At 48.2% G+C, this 22,804-nt stretch overlaps 1 non-coding gene across 1 annotated transcript; it reads right to left on the bottom strand.

Moving 5' to 3' along the window:
• Nucleotides 1–199: 199 nt before the first annotated feature.
• On the bottom strand, nucleotides 200–272 carry Trnas-gga. The gene has a single exon. It is a non-coding gene; the product is annotated as a tRNA-Ser (tRNA).
• Nucleotides 273–22,804: the final 22,532 nt, after the last annotated feature.

Here is a 22,804-nt window from a genome sequence, read left to right as displayed (position 1 = left end):
GGGCGGTACTTGCGCGACTTAGCCTGAATCTAAAAATACAAACATATGATTCCTGATTATAATGCAGTTAATTGGAAAAGTGCAAGCGAGGTGCGCAAGAATGACGCAAATAATCCCTGGAGAAGGGGAACAAGAGAGACAAGGGACAAACATAAATCTCCAAACACAGCTAGGTGACTGTTGCGCGACCGAAAAAATCCTCCTGGTCCGGGTGTCGAACCCGGGACCTCTCCATTTCCAGTGGAGCGCTCTACCAACTGAGCTAACCAAGGGTTAGGCGTCAGTAGAGCAAACGGGTTTTGGAGATCTATGTTTGTCCTTTGTCCCTCTTGTTCCCCTTCTCCAGGGATTACTTTCGTTATATGATTCCTATTTTACGATAACGAAAGAGGGACATTGAAGACAAACAGAAAACACAGACTGTGTTCTGTTGTCTGTTTGTTTTCAATGTGTCTCTTTCGTTATTGTAAATTTGAAACCGCCACGCTTAACCATCTACATATAATTCCTCCCGCCCTTCTAAGCCAACTTTCTCCCCTTATCTATCACCAGGCAGTGTGGGACAACAAGCTTCAGACAGTGCTTGCATACTTTACTTTGGAAGACGGCAATGACGTCGTCAATACCCACGGAATACCAAGAAAAGGGGGGGGGGGGGGGGGGGAGGGGGGTGTTCCCCATCCATACTGGTCGGTGGCACAGGTAGTGCATGCCCTTCTAAAATGCGGCGATATCCAAGATGAAAAGAAAAAAGAATATTGCTAATTATCACCTGGCCCGATCTGTCATGGAACTGTACTTCGATTTGAGATTGCTTCTCTCCTTGTACTTGCGGTACAGTAGAAAGTTCTTCTTCCTCTACCTCGTTCTCTCAGTTCTTTCAGTAAATAGTCGCCACTAAAGAAGAAAAAAAAATAACGGGTCGGTATTAAAATATCGATAGAGGAGAAAGAAGAAGCTACCGACGAGATCGGACGCGATTTTCTGAGCTCCCCGAACAAAATGACCAGCACCGAGCTGCCAACTTCGGACTCATTATTCGGCCTTCCTGGAGGGGTTTTCTCACCAGGGCCGGTTTGCTCATCTTGCGGCTGCGGTCGCGGCTGCGGCCAAGAGGGATTTTTACGTCACGTGACCAGCTCCATGGGGACAAGGAAGTACCTAGCGTCCCTGCCTTATGGCGGAGTGATCCGCATCGCTTCAAGCACAAAAGCCTAATTTCGCTCGCAGAAACTGATTGCAGGGACTTTCATCTGGAATCCAATTGACCGCCCCTTTATACTGTAGGAGCGGCAGGTAAAGTTACGGCCAGGGAGGGTAAATAGGAGCCAAAATAAAGAAGAAACCACAGGAGATAAAAGCGGTAGCAGTATATTAATCTACCTCCGTCGGTGCCGGTGCCTCGCGCCGGCTGCTATGGTCGAAAGGTGCGCGTCTTCCTTTTTAGCTTTGATCCTCTTTAGGAAATCATCCACTCGCACTACTGCGCCTTACACGGTTTCTTCTGCCACCTGTTCAATCAAAACATCGGGAAGAAAAAAAAAAGATGAACGCAAGTTAACGCGCTAATACAATCATTTCATTCCATTTGTTGATCCAAAGTCATATTAGGAGTTTGCATTAGAGTGAGGGACCTAAAATGACTTTGGATCATAAATGGAATTAATTATAATGAATTCCATTTGTTGTTCCAAAGTCATTTTAGGTGTTTGCATTAGAGAGAGGGTTTGCGATGTCGACGCCTGATTCATTTTTGCATTCGGTCGTGGTCGTCCGCTAATCTTACTAAAATTCAACAAGTAATGTGGTAATATTACAAAACGATTGCCATAACAAAATGTAAAGAGTATAAATATACTTTTTATCACATTCCATGCAAGTGATCGCTTTTATTTCGGTTTTACTACTTTGTCAGACGTTTGACATGCTGCCTTGCCTGTAGTATTTCGCTCAATCAGTGTAGCCAGAGTTGCTAGTCTTTTTTTTTTACTTGTTTTTTTTTAATTGTCACAACTGCAGTTTTTATTAGTCCTAAATAGGCGTCTCTTGTTATTGAAAGGAATCGTAGCAAGAGCGTTGTATATTTAAAAACACATAAACTAGTCGCTGGGAAAAGGATGCTTGTTTCGGCTCCGTTAGTGTGAAAGCCATAGCGATGCTGTTATCTTGGTTTCCTTTTAATGAACATTATGAAATGATTGTGTTAGCGCGTTAACTTTCGTTGATCCTTTTTATTTCTTTCCGGTGTTTCGATTGAACAGGTGGGACTAACAGTAAAAGCGTGTAAGGCGCAGTAGTGCAAGTGGATGATTTCCAAAAAAGGATCACAGTTCAAAAGTAAGACACGCGCAAAATACAAAAAAAAAAAAAGAAAAGAAGTCCCTAGCGCGATCTGAATCCGGAACTTTCACGCCGTGACGACAAGTACCGGCGCTTTAACCTCTCGACCACAGCAGAACGCGCGAGGCGGCGGCGCCGGCGGAGGATAAATAAATATGCTGCTACCGCTTTTATCTCGTGTGGTTTTCTCTTTACTTTGGCTCCTATTTGCCCTCCCTGGCCGTAACTTTACCTGCCGCTCCTACGGTATAACGAGGCGGTCAATTGGACTCCAGTTGAAAGTCCCTGCAATCAGTTCCTGCGAGCGACATTAGGCTTTTGTGGTTGAAGCGACGCGGATCTCTCCGCCATTAGGCAGGGACGCTAGGTACTTCCTTGTCCCCGTGGAGCTGGTCACGTGACGTAAAAATCCCTCCTGGCCGCGGCCGCGGCCGCAGCCGCAAGATGAGCAAACCGGCCCAGGAGGACCAGAAGAAAGGCCCACTACTTCGAACAACGTTCCAGCCACCGATGTAAGCGGTCAGCCCGAAGCCATGGACACGAAGATTGCGAGCAACACCGAAACCGTCCCTATCGAGACGGGACCGGCAAGTCTTGCCACTCCGACACTGAAAAAGCCAACAATGGAGTGCCCAGCCGTTGTATGCTTCGGTGAGCCCTCCACGATTCCAAACACGGCTTTTTCAGTTGAACAAGCTGTAAGGTCTCTTCTCGCGAGTATCCCGAGGGAGAACCTTTTAGACATATTCTAGGACATACTTGGAGAAACCCATGAAATTGTGCCTACCAAAGCGAAGAAGAAAAAATCGGCTTCAAAGAAAGCTCCGATAAATCTTCTAGGTACAAAACAAACGCAAGAAGCGCCGGCCGCAGCCGGCACCACGCCCATACCGGACACAACGCCACATGCAGTGGAGAACAAGCGCGCCAGTTCGATACCTGCAGGGACACTCGCACCACCACCGAACGCGGTCAGCGAGATGCCTCCTGCTACACGAGAGGAACCTGAGGACACGGTTGGCTGGACCCAGGTGACGTATAAGAAGAAAAGGAAACGGGTCCGAGGGGACGCGACACAGAAAACCTCCGAGGAAGCCAAGTCAACCCGGTGCTGGTGGTACGAGTATAAGATCCGTTTGACGCGTTCACAAATCTCGATCAAGCCCCTACTTCCACTACTCAAAATGCACCTCACGGGCACTCACATCTCCACGGCCTTCACATGCATATCATAGAAAAGGCTAACACGATTTTGGTCCGCACAGATGCGAAAGAGTTAGCCGATTCTCTTGAGAAGATCACAGAGATCGGCACTGGAGAGAAAGGCAAGATACCCATACAAGTCTTCAGGACTTATGGGAATACACACAGCAAGGGTGTCATTTATGACATATATCCCAAGGAAGAAGACCCGCAAGACGACGTCCTCAATTCGGAAATTGAGTCAGAAAAGCCTCACGTGGTAGCCGCTCGAAGGCTTGGCAAGTCAAACACGGCGGTCCTCACGTTCGATGGAGAGAAAACGCCTCGATCTGTTCTTTACAGCAAGAGGTACATGCGGGTATTCCCGTTCAAACCGAAAGCAGTAACCTGCGGGCACTGCCACCGTCTAGGACACAAGTTCGATATATGCCCGAATACGGCAGTGTGCCCTATATGCGGAACCAACCATCCAAGACCAACGGACCCGACCCAGGGACCTGGATGTACCGACACTACACCCTACTGCCAGGGATGTAAAAAGAAGGGCCACCTCAGAACCGACCGCAAATGCCCCACATGGCAGGAAACCAACAAAAAGATGCGGAAAGACATCAAGAGTTTCAGAGAACAGCACAAGCTGCGAAAGCAACAACAGGAGATAGGAAATAGACCAGACAAGATTCCGGTACCGCCCAGTGAAAACCTGTGTGCCAATAAGGTCAAGCAGGGTCTCTCGCCACCACGGTTACCATCGCCAACGGCAGAAGCACAAGAATTGCGCAACACGTGCAACTTCCTCAAGGCAGAGCTAAACAGACTCAACACCATCGTCCAGTCTCTGCAGGAGGAAAACAAGAAGTATAAAGAATACGCCAATCATCAACGGGCACTCGCAGCCCAATTCTTTATAGAAAAATGATTAAGGTACTCCAGTGGAACTGTCAGGGGCTTCGCAAACGGGCGGCGGAGCTTCGGATACGACTCCTGGACAAGCCCGATGAACGTCCTGACGTAATGCTACTTCAGGAAACTAACACGTCAAGCATCAACTTTAGCGGCTACACAGCCTACTCCAGCCCATCAATCACATCCAAGCGCCAAGGTTACTCGGCTTCCCCACCGGGAAAAGCTATTGTCTACGCAAGAAGCGACTGGTATCAACACCAGGTCGACCTTACTCCATACTGTGATGAGCATCAAGAAGTGGTTGGAGTTCGCGCAACGGTTCAGCAGACGAACCACATTTTGGTGTCCATCTACCACAGACCGCTTAGAGACAAGACGCATACAAGAACCACGGATGGATCGCTCAACTGCACGATGTATACCCCCGAGAGCAGAAGCACTACGGCGGAGACTTCAACCTCCAACACCAAACGTGGGGCTACGTACAGTCTTCGAACGGAGCGGAAGATCTAATAGGTGAGATGCAAACATTTCGTTTGCAATTGGCAAACAAGAAAGGAACCAAGACAAGACTGGGAGGAGCCGGACAGAAGGACACGACACCAGATCTTTCATGGACGACAAATCAGTACATACAGCATCAAAAATGGAAGTGTCTCCTAGACCCATGGGGTAGCGATCACTTCCCCATCCTCTTCGATTTCTCGCCCTCAAAGAAGGTAAAGAACATGACAAAGAAACAAGTGGCCAAGACCGTTCACTGGGACAGGTTCAGGGACGTCTTTAGGGAAGACAAATAAAAAGAGTCCAGCTTCGAGAGCCTCCTCAACAGCGCCCTGCAGGCAGCCACAATCAAGACAAACGTCGAAGAAGACGCTCCTAACCCTGATATTTTCCTTCTCAACCTCTGGGCCAAGCGACTGCAAGCGTTGCAGAAATACCTAAAGGGGTACAAAACCCCGCTAGGCAGGCAAGCTATTACTAGAGCGACGGTGGAAGCAAAAGTGTACACCCAAAAACTAGACTCACGCCGCTGGCTAGATTACAGCGCTTCACTTTCCGACAAGACCTCGACCAAGAATGCTCTGGGCTACGAGTCGAGCCTTGCTCGAAAAAAGAAGACTAAAGGAGCGACGCAGACACTAGCTCTCAAACTGAACAAGTCTGAGGAACAGTTGGCCAGAATGTCGGGGGATCTCTTCTTTCCTCAACCTGACCTAACCGGCTGCGCCTCCCCTTACTATCAAGAAATTCTGGCTCCCGATCACGAGATGGACCGTCTCTTTACGCGCGGAGAACTCGAGTGTGCCTTGGATCAATGGAAGTTGCACACGGCACCTGGATCTGACAAAATCACTATGGCTATGCTACGAAACCTCCCAGACAACACGAAAGAACAACTCCTAGACATGATCAACCAGATCTGGGAAACTGGCAAACTTCCCCAGCAGTGGAAGCACTCCCTCGTCATTCCAATTCCCAAGCCGGGCAAAGACAAAGGTGCACTCTCCAGCTACAGGCCAATCTCTCTAACGTCATGCACATGCAAGTTGATGGAACGAATGGTACTTGCAAGAATCGTATGGCATCTGGAATCTACGGACGCCTTCCACCCCACCCAGACAGGGTTTCGACCTTTTCTCGGAACGCAAGAAAGCCTCGCCCTCATATCGGCTGACATAATACGAAACATCAACCCCAACCGCGCAACCATCAGAACAATTGTGGCCATTGATGTCAAGAAAGCTTTTCACTCGGTCCCACACGCATCAGTCATCAACGAAGCCCGAAGACTCGGCATAGTCGGAAGGCCGCTGAACTTTGTCAAGAACTTACTTGAAGGGAGAACGTTCTCGGTACGCTGCGGCTCGCACGACAGCAAACGGAGAGTGAACCGAGTAGGAATCCCACAAAGCTCCGTGCTGTCACCAACGCCCTTTAATATCGCGATGGCAGCCCTGCCTCACGAACTTGCAAAGATCCCCAACTTGGGCTTCACCGTGTACGCGGACGACGTCTCGATATGGACCAAGAACGACGACATTGCAAGACAGTAAGATACTCTACAAGCGGGCCTAGATACAATCGAAGCCCACCTATGCAGGGTAAAAATGCAAGCCTCTCCGGAGAAAAACCAACTACACCGTAATCGCACCGAAAAGTCACCGTCTCGCCAAGATTGCGAAACAACTAAACCTCGTTCTTGCAGGCAAGCGAATCGAACCATCCACGTCTGTCAAGATATTAGGGATCACTATCGAGGAGACCGGCAAGGCAGACATCTGGCTCCAGGACACACTAAAACATTGCAACTCTGCCCTTAATGCCATTCGGCTCATCTGTAGCGCAAGGGGTGGAGCGACAGAAAAAATTGCCAGAAGAATAGTCAAAGCTTTAGTAGTTTCGCGTGTCTGCTACGGGGCTCTGCATTACTGGCTGATCAAGGCGCAATGGCAGAAGCTCGAAGCTTTGAACAACCAAGCAAAAAGAATAATCACGGGCCTGCACAAGTTCTGCCCCCTGGGCAAGCTGAACGAACACGCTCAGATTAACTCCCTACACGAAACCGTTGTTGCCCGCACGGTCGCACACGGGGAGAGACTTAAACACACACGACAAGGGAGAACGATCCTGGAACTCCTATTGCGATGTACCGGAGACTATACCCAAGCTACCACAGGAACTCCCGTCATGGGAAGATCATACAGAAATCACAGACAACAAACCAAGCACGCGGAACGGTGACAAAAAACAACAAGACCGCCTCGCTCACACATCAAGATGACGGAGGCGTGGGAAGAAGGAACGAACGGGATCGTGGCTGCATACACGGACACTGCTTCGATAGATGGCCCACTCACTCTAAAGACCGCGGCTGTTATCTTTCCAACACTAGGCACAAGCGCAACCAAGAACCTTCCAGCCCGCATCTCGGTGAAAGGGGGAGAACTTGCAGCAGTCCGCCTTGCCCTCGAGACGGCCCTTGCATTACCTGAACCACCACCAGAGCATCTCCGGATATTTACGGACTCTCAGGAAGTGGTAAAAGAATGCAGAAAATCAAGAAGCCCTAGCGTAGAAGTGCGTAATATCAAGAAACTCGCCTCACTGCTACTAGCAAGAGGCCTCACTGCTACTAGCAAGAGGCACGACTACGAGAATAGCCTGGGTTGCAGCACACGCAGGAATACCTGGCAACGAAGAGGTGCATCGACTCGCCCGCGCGTCCCTTCTCGCTCCCCGTGACCGAGACGACACACCTTCACTGAAAGACCACGACCACGGTTACGCTCCCGTCCGCGATCGGGCACCGGCTAGTCGAGCACGAAAGGAAGACTGCAACGATGGAGGGTACGATCCAGGAGAGGAACGTGCCCAAATCAAGCAAGAATACCAATCAACACTCTGGGAGAAACTACCCCCAATACCAAACCCTCCTCTGCCAACAGGGTTTGGAAGAAGGGCCAAGGTCCTCCTTACCAGGATCAGAACAGACACAACATTAACACCAGCACGCATAGCATCTTGGAGCCGCGGGAAGAGATCCGGCACCTGCACCAAGTGCAATATGGGCGCCAAGGCGGACACTTTTCACTTGTTGTGGGAATGCCCCAAATACAAGACCACCAGGTCGAAGCATCGACCGAGTAACATCGCCTCTCTGGAAGGTTGGACACACCCGCCAGGCGAAGAGGACAATAAGAATAAGAGAAACATCCTCCGAAGTCTCATAGATTTCATCTACGAGGCGAAGCTGGATATCTTCATTTAGCCTAGTTTAATCCTTACTTTTTTTGCCAGCGTCCAGCCCTCGCAGCCGCCGACGCCCTCCCCCATCCCTTACCCTTATTTTATGGCCAATAAACGCTTTCTGAACTGAACTGAAATATCGAGACCTCCTTACAGATATAAGATTTGGTTGGTGAGTTATGTATTCTAAATTTTACCCCCACCAAGTAGACCGACATGTTTACATCCATGACATTTTTTTTTATTCACTTTTTAGTTACAATAATCGGAAAATGCTGATCTAATACAGCCTGCATACATCATGCGTACAGCCACTCTGGCAAACGGACCTCACACTGTCTAAACATTTAGTGTTTTTTGTTGTTGTTTTTTTTTTTTTCATTCAGGTATACAATCAACGAAGTCATCCCGATTGGCAACAAATATGATTGAAGCTTTCCAGTTTGCAAAGGTGCCCATGGGGGGATCGGTGGCCGAGGGGGGAGTTCGAAGAAGACGACGAAATGTATGGCTGCGTTGGAAATGGGCTCCGTAGATGAAATCTCAAAGGCTAAGCATAGCCAAGAATATTCTGAAACCATATCTGATTTTGCCCCCTCTGCACCAAGTACAACGGAGTACAATATTTTACTGCCCCCTCTTCCCAACGGTAAGCTGCTTGAAAGCTCTCTGATTCTTCATGGGGATCCATTAGCCCGGCCATACCGCACCGACGATTTCGGTCCTAATTTGAAGAAAATTATCAACCCAAACGAGCTAGCTTCGCTTGGGGCCTTCCAGCACAATCATGTGCGGCTGTTCACAGAGCGTTCTGCCAAAGAAAAGGAAGATTGCTGCACCTCCGAGGAGATCCAAATAAAGAACAAGACATGTTTGATATTAGACGGGAGCAAGACATGAAGGCGCCCTGGGTTCCAATTAGCGTCCCAGATGTTAACGTAACAAGTGCTTTTTCTATGTTTGGAAAAAAAAAAAGCATCGAGACAAGTGGCAATAATCCGGCTTCGAAGAAGTAGAGACGACCACAAGAGTACTGTCAATTGAATTGAACGAAGGGGTGACCGCGGACAGCTTGCCGCATCAGCTCAAGATTCTGGGAACCGCCGTCCTTGTCTCTGTGCCTGGCATAGCACAGCAATCTCTGCGATGCAGGCAAGTTGGACACGTCCGTGGCCAGTGCCGCGCTCCCTGGTGTAGCGCATGCCGAAAATTCGGCCACGATCCCAAAGACTCTATTAAACGTACGCCAATCGAACGGCTGCATCTCTCCAGATTCCTACAAAATACTTGATGGACGCGGACGAAACAGCACAAACAGAGGTTTCGGCAGAGGTCAGCAGCGCTCACGGCACAGCCCAAGCAGAGGCAGCCTCACGGACTGAGAAGTGCGAAGACAGGTCGGCGTCGTCACGCTCTGCAACGAAGGAGACAAAGAGAAATATTGTCATCACGTGCACCAACTCGTTCAGTGCTCTTACCCCTGAAGACCAAGCTGAAGAGCCAATGAAGTCTGAGGAAGAGGCGTCCGAAATAGATGAAACCAGCGACAAAGAAATGCTTGGTAAAAGAAAGGGAGAAAACATTCTGTGCTGTCAGATCCTGGCTCCACATCTCCCAAAGCTCCCATCACCGAGCAAGATTCCACAAGACAACCAAACCGCAACCTGTAAACTCGTTCCATTTCTCTTTTTGGAAAAGTGCTCTTCTGACCAGGAGGGAGGCGGAGGAGTAAGGGGGGGAGGACGTAGCCGCGAGCCGCACTTCAACAAGCGAAGAGCCGCATACGGCTCGCGAGCCACAGCTTGGCCACCCTTGGCCTAGAACTTCTGCCTCAACGGGCGACTTGTCATTTTAAAACATAGAAATATTAAAATTACTAAAACAAGGAAAAAGCAACCTCCTTCATGAGCTCCTTGATCCTCGGCCCGCCCTTTTCCCGCGCCCGTGGACCGTGGTGACTGAGGAATGTAGGAAGGGAGGAAAAGACGGAGAAAGAAGGTGAGGCCGAGGAGAGAGAGCTGCCCGGGAACGGAGCAGCTCTCCCTCCCCGGCTGACCAAGACCAACAATGTCACGATTTCGTCACATGCCGCGCGCGTTCGACACCACGGGGCGCCCATGTAGGAGGAGGAGGCTTCCGTGTCGTCCGGTTACAGGATGGCGCACTGATATTTAGTTACTCTCTCCGTGCCAGCTGGGTTGCCCGAACCACAAGAGACGTGGAAGCCGCATAAAAGGTAGGCGCTTAAAGGGGTCATGAAACGCTTTTAAAACTTTTTCCTGTTTCGCTTTCCTCCTCAACTCATAAATCGCGCATTCCACCAAACAGTTCAAGAAGACGAAAAGAAGGGAGGCACCTCTCGCTCGGAACCTGGTTTGTGTAATCCCCGGACACATCCATTCTCCCCCTAGAAGATTAGCCCGTCGCTCAAAACTTAGACAAAAGTTTCTTTCCCTAGCCCGTTCACCCCTAAGCTGACAGTGCTGTGGAAGCTACGTGCTCCTTGGGCTAGCCACACTTTTGCCACGTAAGCGTGGCTAATGTGGCTGCAGAGAATGAAGTCAGGTGATGAAACGGAGGTGGCCGATTGGTCCGGCAAGTGCGTAGCTTCCACCACAATGTCAGCTTAGGGGTGAAGGGGCTAAATGAGGTCCGGTTTTGTGTGACGTCAGTTTGGACCCGATGACACGCTTTTGGGACCGCGGATGTATCCCAGTGAAAAGGCAGAGCGGTTACGAAGGGGAGAAGGAACGAAATAGTCCGCTGTGTTTTCAAATTTTCGCACTGAATGTCAGGCTTTTGATTTTCTACCTTTTTTCTTTTGGCCCACTGAACGATGTTCTATTAGTAAAATCCCAATCTAAAATGATTTATCCCAACCCAAAAATTGTTTCATGGGCCCTTTAAATCATATTTAAGCGCGTACCTTTTTTGCGGTTTCCACGTCTTTTGGGGCTCGGGCAAGCCAGCGGGCACGGAGAGAGTAACTAAATATCAGTGCGTCATATTTTAACCGGACGACGCGAAAACCTGCTCCACCTACAGGGACGATCCGCGGAGCCGAAAGCGTGCAATATGTGACGACATCGTGACGTTTTAGGTCCTGGCCTTTCTACTGGTCGGAGCCGCTAAAAGCTTCTTTTTAATCGAAATACAAAATATAAGTGGCGCGAGCCGTTTCAATTACTTATAAAAGTAGTTTTTGTTCAGTATTCTAGATTAGAAAAGAAAAAAATGCAGTTTATAAAGTACGGAAACAAGAAATGACCCGTCGACATACCCACCACCAAGCGGTGGAAAAGGCGGCGCATACTAGAAAGGTGTAGTGGTATTACAGTGTACTAGAATACTTGGGTAGTGTTGGGACCGAAGGGGCTCGCCTGAAGCGCGTGGTATTGATCGCGACAGGTGTCGCGTCCGGCGCCTTATCCGGAAGGTGTGCGCATGCGCGGCTGCACGCGCGAAAATATGAATCTTTGGTAGCGCTTTGGTGGAGTGCACATAGGATTTCTGATACAGCTACGACCTGCCAGCGGTCGTACCTAGAGCCACTCTATATGGCAGCGTAGCTGCCAGAGTAGCGACACGACGCAAAATTATCTAGATGCACGACGTCAGAAGCGCCTATAGTGATATCCATTTTGGGCCTGGGAGGTTTCCATGGTAACCGTACTTCTAGCGACACCGGGCGGCAACCTTTATCTAGTCGATATCTCCATTCGCTAATTGATAAGTGGTAAAAGACCTAAAAGACGCTTTGCATGGCGGTACGGCATGGGCCTCTGGAGGAGCGGTGCCTGATTCTTCTTTGAAATGAGACGATTTGCAGCGTGCACGAACAAGGCGAGTAGTTTTCCGTGCCGCCGGGATGGCGGCCGCTTCGTAGGACGAACGTACCGTTTTTGTACTTTCGGACTTCGCACCTATGAAACAAAATCCGATTATGCCGGCCATGACAGGACGATTACCTTGGGACATGACTGCTGCTCGACTGCCCATAGTAAGAGAATGTATGCTTAGCACCATACATCAAGACACAATCATTCATTCAAGATGAGATAATCTCACCGACTGGCGAGGAGCGACGTCAACGACGGTATCACCCTCATTTTGAACGATGAACTGTCGACGGGGTTAAACCGAGCAGGACAGCACGGTGGACTACAGAGGATTGTTAAAGTCATCAAAAGAGACGGACGCCGGATATGAGGTGTTCTTGCCGACAGGCCAAGTGGTCGTACAGAAGTTTACCGGCATGCAAAATGTCAATATTTTTATCTGGTGTAGCACACATACCCGTGCTAAAGGGGCCATGAAATGATTCTTTAACTTCTTCTTCCTTAGCTTTTATCCTCAACTCAAAAGAGAACAGTGGAATCACGCGGTCGTGACATGTTAGGACACCGGTGCGATGACCCCAAGCTTCCATCGTGCTTTTTAAGCACAGCATAGAACTTGTCATTCGCAAGTACACTCATGTGCACTCATTGGCCACAAACGCGAATTCAAATATTCATCGACAAATTGATTGTTGACGAGCGAATACGTCCGTGTGACGCAGTTTTCGTGTCAAATGCATGAGCCGGGGTTGGTTGACGTCATTTTGGCTTTTGTACGCATTGCAAAGAGATATTTAGAACCATACACACATGATGATAGCATCATAGCACACGGACATTAATGAGTGCAAAACGGGCCCAGCTGCAGAAAATAAATATTACACTCGTAAAAAATAATTGTCTGTAACTTGTTAATTACAAAGACGAACACACCTCTGAGCCCATAAATTTAATAGTGTGTGTTGATGCATTCTTATAGAGCAGGTCTTTTCATATACGTCATTTGAGCAAGCGCCAGCTTGTCACTCGAAAAAAACCAACCAAAAAACACTGCGATCAAATGCAAGCTATTGCAACGAAAGGACGTTTATTAGAGTCTTCAGAACTGTCGATTCGTAAAATCGTCGATTAGTACAAAAGGTTAAAGGTCGCAGGCGCTTCCTCATTTAAAGTTGCTGTGATTATTCGGTGACCCAGGGATGAAACAACTTCCCCTAGGCCCTACACACGGCGTATACCTTTCGTTTCGATTCTCAGAAATTCAAACATTCAAAGGAAGCTAGAAAATGCGAAAATGTTATCCTAAAAGCTATATCGTAAGATCGTTGATTAGTACAAAACGTAAAGATCGCAGGAGCTTCCTCGCTAAGCGTTTCTGTGATCATGCGGTTGTTTGGGGCTGAAGCAACTCCCCCAAGGTCCAACATGCGACGCATACAATTGGCATTGATTCTCAAACATTCCAACGTTCAAACAAGGCTAGGAGTATACAAAAATCGCATGCAATATGTCTTATCGATCCTCGAACACATCCAGGAATCCGAGCACCACTACGGCGATATGACTGATGCTGTCGCACAGGTGCTAATATCCAGAGCGATCTTGCACAGAAAAGGTATAAAGTCACATTCTTTCAGATCTTCACGTTATACCTGCATCAAAGAGCACGAAGAAGTCCGAAATCGTCGGCAAGAAGTGGCACATTACGACTACCGCGCACCGAACAAAGTCTTATCCACCAGCTCTGGGCGCTGCCATCTTACCGGTGACATCAGGGCTCTTTTGAAGTTACGTGACTAGTATTCACTCGGTTGCTAAGGAAACCGAGCCAGCTCAGCTCGTTGCTATGGTACCGCGTTTGACCAATCACGGTGAGAGGCGGCACAGGGAAAAGCGTGGCGCTACTCTGGCAGCTACGCTGCCATATAGAGTGGCTCTAGTCGTACCGCGGCATCATGCAATTACGCTGCGGCACGATCGTTAGCAACATGATGCTTCAATGTATTGGATGGTACAAGCTACATTACCGTTCCTTCACATGAAAACAATTGCGACTTTAAAGAAGCGGTAGCGGTTTGTCGGATGGTGAGCATTTTAAATGAAATGCCCATTTCCTTGGTCGCAAATGCCGAATATTAGATATTTGAAAGGGATATCTAAAACTCGGAAGCATTTTTTTTTTCCTATCTTATTTTATAACGGAACGAAACGGCACATACTAAAGTTCGAGATTGTTTTAGTATGTTTTTAATACCCCAGGTTAACTTCTCTGTCTTCTTGTAATGTATCCCGGGCGAAGCTCAAGCCACGACACCGAGGAGCGTCCAGATGTGCTTTTAATGGCGCCTGGAATTCCAATGCCCGAGCACCCGTCCCGTGCCCCAGGTCCGTGCTCTTGAAAATCGCGGGATAAGCGCGTGTGTCCGGTGACGCCATCTCTTGGCCACCAGCGGATACATGACACTTCCCCCTCACTTGGCTGAGAACCCGAACCTTTCTGGCGGCCGTCGCACGCGAGTGCTGGTGCGTATGATCGGCTGGGTGGAACATGAAGGTCCTGTAGGTTGTGTAGGAGCAGTAGCCGGCCCTTGAGGGGTGATTGACACCTCGCAAGGCTCCATGGCCAAGTCCCACACAGGTGAAGGTGTAGTAGTCGTTCTGCGCGGTGGCGTGGAACTTCTAGGTCGTATATGTTCCATATGTCGCCGTGTCTGTCCCTGATCGGTGTCGATCATTCACGACCGAGGGCCCAGGCGTCTAGTGATGGTACCCGCCATCCATGTGCGTCCACTTGGAAACTTGCGAATCCACACTGCTTGTCCCACCAAAAAGGCTTCCGGGACTGTCGAACTCGTGGGATCATAGTTGGGTCCGCGGAGGAGTCTCTCGAGCGGAGACGGCAACTCTCGGCCAAGTAGCATCCACGCGGGAGTTTTTCCCGTCGCTGTGTGTACGGTAGTGTGTTGCTTGTATAAAAAGCATGCCAACGTACAGTCCAACGTGCCCTTTCCGCCCTTCGCCAACGCCTTCTTTAACTGCTGGACCATTCGTTCAGCTTGGCCGTTAGTTGCAGGGTGATAAGGGGCACTGGTGACCGCTGCGATGCCGTTGGAGGAGTAAAAGCTCTTAATTTCTTCCGATACAAAGGCGGTCCCGTTGTCGGACATTACTTTCCGTGGTATGCCAAAGGTTGCAAACACGCTGCGCAGTTCTGAAATAACTGTAGATGACGCCATATTCCGAACTGCGCGAACTTCTAGCCATTTGGAATACGCGTCAACAATTATAAGGTAGACCTGCCCCTCGATCGGCCCGGCAAAATCTAGATGGATGGTGTCCCATGGTGCCGTAGGTCTTTCCCAGGTTAGGTTTTCGGTCTTTGGTACTGCTCTCTGGTTTACTTGGCACGTGTCACATTGAGCTACACAGAGTTCAATCTCTTTGTCGATCCCGGGCCACCACAAGTAGCTCCGAGCGTATGCTTTCATGGCAACGATGCCCCGGTGCCCCGCATGTAGAAGTGCTATGGCCTCGGGTCTCATTGACGCGGGAATTACCACGCGCGATCCCCAGATGAGACAACCACGATGAATTGACAATTCTGCTGCCTTGAGCTTGTATGCGACGAAGCGATCACCGTCTAGCTTTCTCACTTCGCCATGTTTGACCGCTTGGAACACCTTAGCAAGTATGGAATCCTTTGCTGTGTTGTCCGCCAGTTCTGTTGCGGTCATGGGAGGTTTCGTGAGCGCTTCCAACATCAAGACATCGCCTGGAGGATGTTGCTCGTCGTCAGTTTCCGGCAATGGCAGTCTGCTTAAGGCATCGGCGTTTTGATTTTGTTTTCCTGCCCTGTAGATTCAATTCAATTCAATGTTTATTTACCATTTTTTACAATGGCGGGGGCTGGGAAAAAAAGCTGTATAAACAGCTTGACGAGTTCCCAGCACCACAAAAGTTTCAGCAGCAGCGGCAATGCGAGTTCACACACAGGGTATACATATTAAAAAGAAGAAAAAAAAGATAAAAAGTTACAGAATATTAGCTAATGCAGAGAACAGTGGATTTAAAACCAAAAAACAAGCAACAAAGCAAGTACAATACAAATGCAACTCAAGTGTAACCATATCACTCGCAACACAAAAAATAAGACCGCAATTCTTTGGGTGAAAGAGTAGTTATGTCTATGTGCTTTAGGGTTAGCATATTTAGCAACTTCGGGAGAGTTATTTTGATTCTCTGAAGACCATAGTTAGAGCGGGAGTTTTCAATAAACCAAGGTTCAGAACTACGAGTTGGATAATTTGAGCTTTTTTTCCTTCAGGGACGCTAGAGAAATGAAACAGTCTCTATTTTTACTGCATTCTATTTTATATTTCATACATAACTTAAAGTTGTAAAGTGTGAAGATTTTCATGACATTTAGATTGCGAAAAAGGGATTCTGTGTGAAAGTCATAGCCGACATTGCAAATTATTCTTAGAGCTTTTTTTTGCAAGAGATGTATTTTTTGAAGGTTCAGTCCTGTGGTCGTCCCCCAAATCAAATGACAATAGTTTAAATGGGAACAAAATAATGACTGGTACAGAAGTAGTTTAACATTGAATGGAAGAATATAAGAATGCCGATACATTAAACCTACCACGTGACTTAGTTTTGATGTGATGTGGTCAACGTGAGCGTCCCAGGACATATTTTCGGAAAAATACACCCCTAGTGTTTTAAATGATCTAACAACCTCAATTGGTGAAGAGTACATTATGATATTGGTCGGAATTTCAACAGATTTGTTTTTAGGTTTAAAGCAAATAGCCTTTGTCTTAGCTGTGTTGATTTTTAGCAAGTTTGCGTTTGCCCATGATTCTAGCTCTGCTAGTACGTTATTCGCAATCTTAGCCATTTCATCCCCAGTCCGAGCAGATACAAAGACACTGGTGTCGTCAGCATAGATACAAAATTTTACCTGTTTGTTTATTTTGACTAGATCATTGATATATATATTAAACAAAAACGGTCCTAAAATGCTTCCTTGGGGCACACCTGAAGTTAGGTTCTTTACATCTGACGAATAACCGTTAACATGGACGTACTGCTTCCGGTGACACAAGTAGCTTTTTAGTAATGTTAAAGCCTGTCCTCTGATACCATATGTCTCGAGCTTTTGAAAGAGTAGTTTATGGTTTAGGTAATCGAATGCTTTTGTAAAATCAACATAAACACCGAGGACAATATTTTTCTTTTCAAAGTTGTCCAGTATAAATTCTTTTTGGTCGAGTAAAGCTAACTCCGTAGAACGATTTTTTCGGAACCCATATTGTGATGCTGTTAAGATGTTATATTTTTCCGAGAAGTTTACAAGACGATCGTGCAGAATGCTTTCAAGGCCCTTTGAAAACACTGAAAGTATAGAAATCGGTCTATAATTTCCGAGCTCATTTTTGTTGCCTTTTTTATATAAAACTGTCACTTTAGCAATCTGCATTCTCGGGGGGAAAATCGCAGTTTCTAAACAAAGGTTAAAGATATGAACTAGGCAAGGGCTAATTACTTCAATAACATGCTTGACTGGCCTAATTTGAATTCCTTCATTATCACAGCTGCTACTGTTGTTTGCTTTAAGAAATACGGATATTACTTCGGCCTGAGTAACCGGATTCAGGTAGACTGTGTTTTCATTTTTATTTGCAATGTATCTATAGATATCGGTGTCGTGGCGATTATCCACTAAGTTAACAAAAAAATTGTTGAAAGCATTTGCAAGAGTTCGACCAGATAACTCCATTCCGTTCACATACAGTTTCTCAATGGCGTTAGTGGAACATCATATTATAATCGTAAGCTGTCAACTTAACACACCAGCGTGTCATCCGTGGCGAAAGCACAGTTGGTACTGGAGATTTTTGGCCCATGATCCCCAACAGCGGTTGATGGTCTGTTGTAATCGTCACGTGACGTCCCGCGACGTAGCGATGAAAACGGTCCATGGCGAAAACAATTGCCAGCCCCTCACGATCCAACTGTGAGTAAATCTTTTCGGCTTTGCCGAAAAGAATTACTCACAGTTGGATCACATTACTCACGAGGTGAAAACGATTGGGGCTTCGTTGCCATCGTCATCGAGCTGAGCTAATACCGCTCCCATGCCGTAGGGTGATGCGTCACATGACACAATCAGGCTTTTGTTCTCGTCGTAATGCGCGAGAACAGTTCGCTGTGCGATGGCATGCTTTAACTGTCGAAAAGCTTGCCGATGCTTTTCTTGCCATGTCCAAGGGACATCCTTCTCCAGCAGTGCATAGAGGTCCTTTGCAATTGTTGCCCGGTTTGCCAAAAACCGGTCGTAAAAGGCTAAAAGTCCCAGAAACGATTGTAGCGTTGTTCTGCATGTTGGCTCGGGCATTTCCTTGATGGCTTTCAGTTTTTCATCTGTCGGGTGTATTCCAGCAGCATCAATGGTGTGGTCGAGGTATTCTACTCGTTCAACTGCAAAACGACACTTACATCTCTTGAGTCGAAGTCCAGCCTGAGCGAGTCGCATCAGTACTGTGTCCAGTCGAGTCAGGTGTTCGGCTGCGGTCGCACCGCTGATGATCACGTCATCTAGGTATACCCCGATCCCCGGAATTCCAGCAAGTACTGTTTCCATGAATCGCTGGAAACTCGCTGGTGCCGCGGCGATCCCAAACGGCATCCTCTTGACTCTGTATAGGCCTTTTATAGTGTTAATGGTTAACAAATCAGCTGTATCTCTTGTCAACCGTAGCTGCTGATACGCTTGCGTGAGGTCTAGAGTAGAAAATACCAGTCCTCCTTGCAAATTGGTTAGGATTTCTGGAATTGTTGGCATAGGATACACGGTTGTTTTCGCCTCCTTGTTTACTGTACTTCGGTAGTCACCGCATAGTCGAATGGTCCCGTCTTTCTTCCGGACCACCACCACAGGTGTAGCCCACTCGGAATGCTGCCCGTATTCTTTTTCTTGACCTTAATCAGCTCGCTTCACTTGTCACTGGGGGATCGGTGTCCGAGGGCTGGCATCGGGGCATATCAAATGTCCCACGTCTGGTTGCTCAAACTTCATACCGACGTGGCCAAGCTCAAGTTGGTCGAAGCGGGGCGGCTCGAAGTCAAAGGCCGCACATGCCTCGTCGTCGACCCAACGAGGCAGGAAGTTCGAGTGAAACTTCACTGGGTGTCGTTCGACGTCTCAAACGAGGACATCCGAAAGGCCTCCGCGGATTACGGCAAGGTAAAGGACGTTTCCTTTGACCGGTGGAAGGTGGCTGGCTTCGAGGGGGCCGAGTCCACCACCCGGATTGTACGCATCGTACTCCGGAAGGGAGTCACCCTCGAGCGCCTTCCGCACCAGTTGCGTTTCGGAGGCGGCACGGTCTTAGTCGTAGTGCCTGGACGAGCTCCGATTTGCCTCCGGTGCCGCAAGACTGGGCATATCCGATGGGACTGCCGGGCCCCAAGGTGTTCTGAGTGCCGCGCCTACGGGCACGAGCAGCAGGACTGTGTGCGCTCGTACGCACGAGCTGCGGTACGTGGTGCGGGTGATGACCAGAATGACCTCCTCATGGACGAGGAGGAGGCGGAAAGAGCGGCGGCTCAAACTGCGACTTCGACCGAGCAGCCCACCCCGGTTGACAAGGGCGGCCGGCCAGACACCGGCCCGAAGAAGGCGAGCGTCGTGGGAGTGAAGCAGCAGGAGACTGCAGCCTCTGGTCCTGCTGTTAAAGACTCGTCGACGTCTTCTGTGCCGGAAGGCGATGCAAGGGACGTTGCCGCGACGAACAGTGAGCCCACCGTCTCTGAAATGGACCTTGACAAGACTGCCGTGAAGCGTCGTCATGAAGGCGGTGCTGAGTTATCTCAGGAACGGAGGCTACGACAGCTCGAACGGAAGTGGAAGGTGGCGGCGGGGTGGAAAGGCGTCGACAGTCCGCAGCGGTCATCGTCACCGCATTCCCGCGAGAAGCTGTCCCAATAGGCCACCACTGTGAGAGAGGACTGCCGTGTATGAAGACGCGCCAAAAGGGTAAGCTCCGTACGCTGTGCCTGGTCCCACTTCACGATAAACACGCTCGAAAAGCCTGTACGTATAGCGACCTTAAATGTACGGGGGCTCGCTGAGAGAAGAAAGCAAAGGCAGTTGTATCGTCTAGTCGTAGAGCAGGACCTCGACATAGTCGCTTTGCAAGAAACGAAGGTCGAAAGGGAGGACCAGACAGAGCGTATGGTGTGGCCTTTTACTGCTAACTATAGCGTGTGCGTCAGTCATGCAGTAGGAGCATCGGCAGGGTGTCTGTTGTTAGTTGGCGCGAGCCTGGGAGCGGATGTGCAAAAGGTTACGACCTCAGAATCGGGTCGACTAATAGTCTGTGATATGGCATTTTTGTCGCACGAGTGGCAAGTCATTTGCATTTACGCGCATAACACAGCCGAAGAACGAAAAACGTTTTTTGAGGATATTCGGTCTTTCTTTGCGACGGAGCGTGTAGTCATCTTTGTTGGCGACTTTAACTGTGTGCTTTCGGCACGAGATAAAACGAGTGCACATCCGTTTAGGGACGCGAGTACTGTTGTTTTAAATGAAATTGTAAATTTCTGTGGGTTAGAAGATGTTGGGGACTGTTTGGGGGACACTAGAAATGTACCTTATACTCACTTTCAAGGGTCAAGTCATGCCCGTTTGGATAGAGCATATATTTCCTTAGAGATTCTTCCTCAGTGCAGCGAATATCGTGTGATACCCGTGTCATTTAGTGATCACTGTTTAGTTTTGTTTACACTTGCAAGCGCCAAGGCAAAAAGAAAAGATTTCTGTTGGGAGCTTTGGAAATTAAGTAGTAAACTCATGAGTGACGATGATTTCGTGGCCGCTGTCAAGGATAGCTTAAGAGGAATCTTCAAAGGGGAAGTGAATGACTACGCTTTAAAATAGGAACAGTTTAAGCAAGAAATTAAAATGAAAGCAATGGAAAGAGCGAGCGCGATAAAGTATAGAGAAAGAAAAAAAGAATCGCTTCTGCGCAGTAATCTTGAGTTACTTATCGGCGAAGAGAGTCGTTCGCCTGGTGTTTATAAAGATGACATAAGCACTTTGAAATCCAAGTTGGAAGTTCTTGATAAGGAGCGGTACCACGGAGCACTGGTTAGAGCGCGTGCAGGAAAGTTGTTCTGTGGGGAAGCACCGACAAAAAGAGCTCTCGGGGCTGAGAAAAGGTACGCTAGGCGCAACGAGATTGTCGAAATCGAATATCACGGGGCCGTTACAAGAGATAGCGCAGAAATAGAGAAGGCTTTTTGTGAATTCTACAAAAATCTGTTTTCTCACCGAACCGTTAATTTAGCGAATTTTAAAAGCGAGTTTATGTGCCTATTACCGCGGTTAAATAGTGAAACAACTTCCTTTTAGAAGCTGAGATTACCGTAGATGAAGTCGAAAATGCTAATGAGCATTTGAATCCTGGAAAGTCGCCCGGCCCCGACGGCCTAAGCGCGGCCTTTTACAAGGCGATTAAGCATGAGGTTAGTCCGGTATTGTGTAGGGTTTACGCTGAAGCATATGAGCGTAAATTACTACCACCGTCTTTTTGGCGTTCCCATACAATACTCATTCCCAAAAGCGAGGACAAGATAAAGCTTAGGCAGGTGTCGGCGTACCGTCCAATCAGTCTAACAAACGTTGATTATAAAATATTTATGAAAATCTTAGCAAAACGGTTGCAATCAGTGATAACAGACATAGTAGGGCCTCACCAAACGTGCGGAATTAGAGGACGGACCATAGTAACGAATATTCACGTCGCCAGAAGTGTCCTTGAGTGTTGTGACTGTATGCAACGCGTGGTTGCTATGCTCCAGATTGATCTGGAAAAAGCGTTTGACCAGGTGTCACACGAACTTTTGTTCAACGTGCTAGAACACGTAAATGTCGGCACAGTTCTGCTCGAGGGTGTACGTATGGCGTACAAAAAGTGTTCCACGAGTCTCATTATCAACAAAGTTGTCAGTGAACGCATTGAAGTGTCCCGTTCTCTCCGTCAAGGTTGTCCCTTATCACCCCTTCTGTTTTGTATCTACATAGAGTCGTTTTGTTTAAGTATTATTAGATGCGAAAGTATTAGGGGGTTTAAACTGCAATCGTGCGAAGTAAAATTGTTATCTTACGCTGATGATATCGCACTATTTTGTGTCGATAGAGGTGGCATAAGCGAGGCAGTAAAGCTGGTTAAAAAGTTTTGCAGATTTAGCGGTAGTGCCGTAAATTGGCACAAATGTTTAGGCTTTTGGCATGGAGATTGGGATGCAAAGCCTAGTGTTTTTGAAAACGTGAACTGGGTAACGACACCAGTCAAATACTTAGGGATACCGTTAGAAAATTATCGCGACAGTGACCCATACTGGCGAGGGCAGGCTGTGGATCTTCGAGAAAAAACGGAAAAGTGGAAAGGGAAGGATTTGTCGATGTTTGCGCGTGCCACAGTGTGCAATTTATTCTTTGTCTGTAAACTGTGGTATGTGCTTCAGGTCTTGCACTGCTCGCGTATCAACGTGCAGAGATTACATCGTGTTTTTGCGGTTTTTATCTGGGGATCCACCTGGGAAAGAACAAGCCGCACGAACCTTTTCAGGCACGTGCGCGCCGGGGGACTCTCCTTGGCGCACCTATTTTTGCGGCAGGTTGTAAACCGCTTTATTTTTCTTCGCGACGTGAATGAACCTTTTCTGCGCACAGTGTGTCAAGTGCGCCTGGCCAG

Source organism: Ixodes scapularis, unplaced genomic scaffold (genome assembly GCF_016920785.2).
Source record: "Ixodes scapularis isolate PalLabHiFi unplaced genomic scaffold, ASM1692078v2 PGA_scaffold0__279_contigs__length_252992795, whole genome shotgun sequence".
NCBI classification, from domain to species: Eukaryota; Metazoa; Arthropoda; class Arachnida; order Ixodida; family Ixodidae; genus Ixodes; species Ixodes scapularis.
This window is presented reverse-complemented; position numbering and strand designations above follow the sequence as displayed.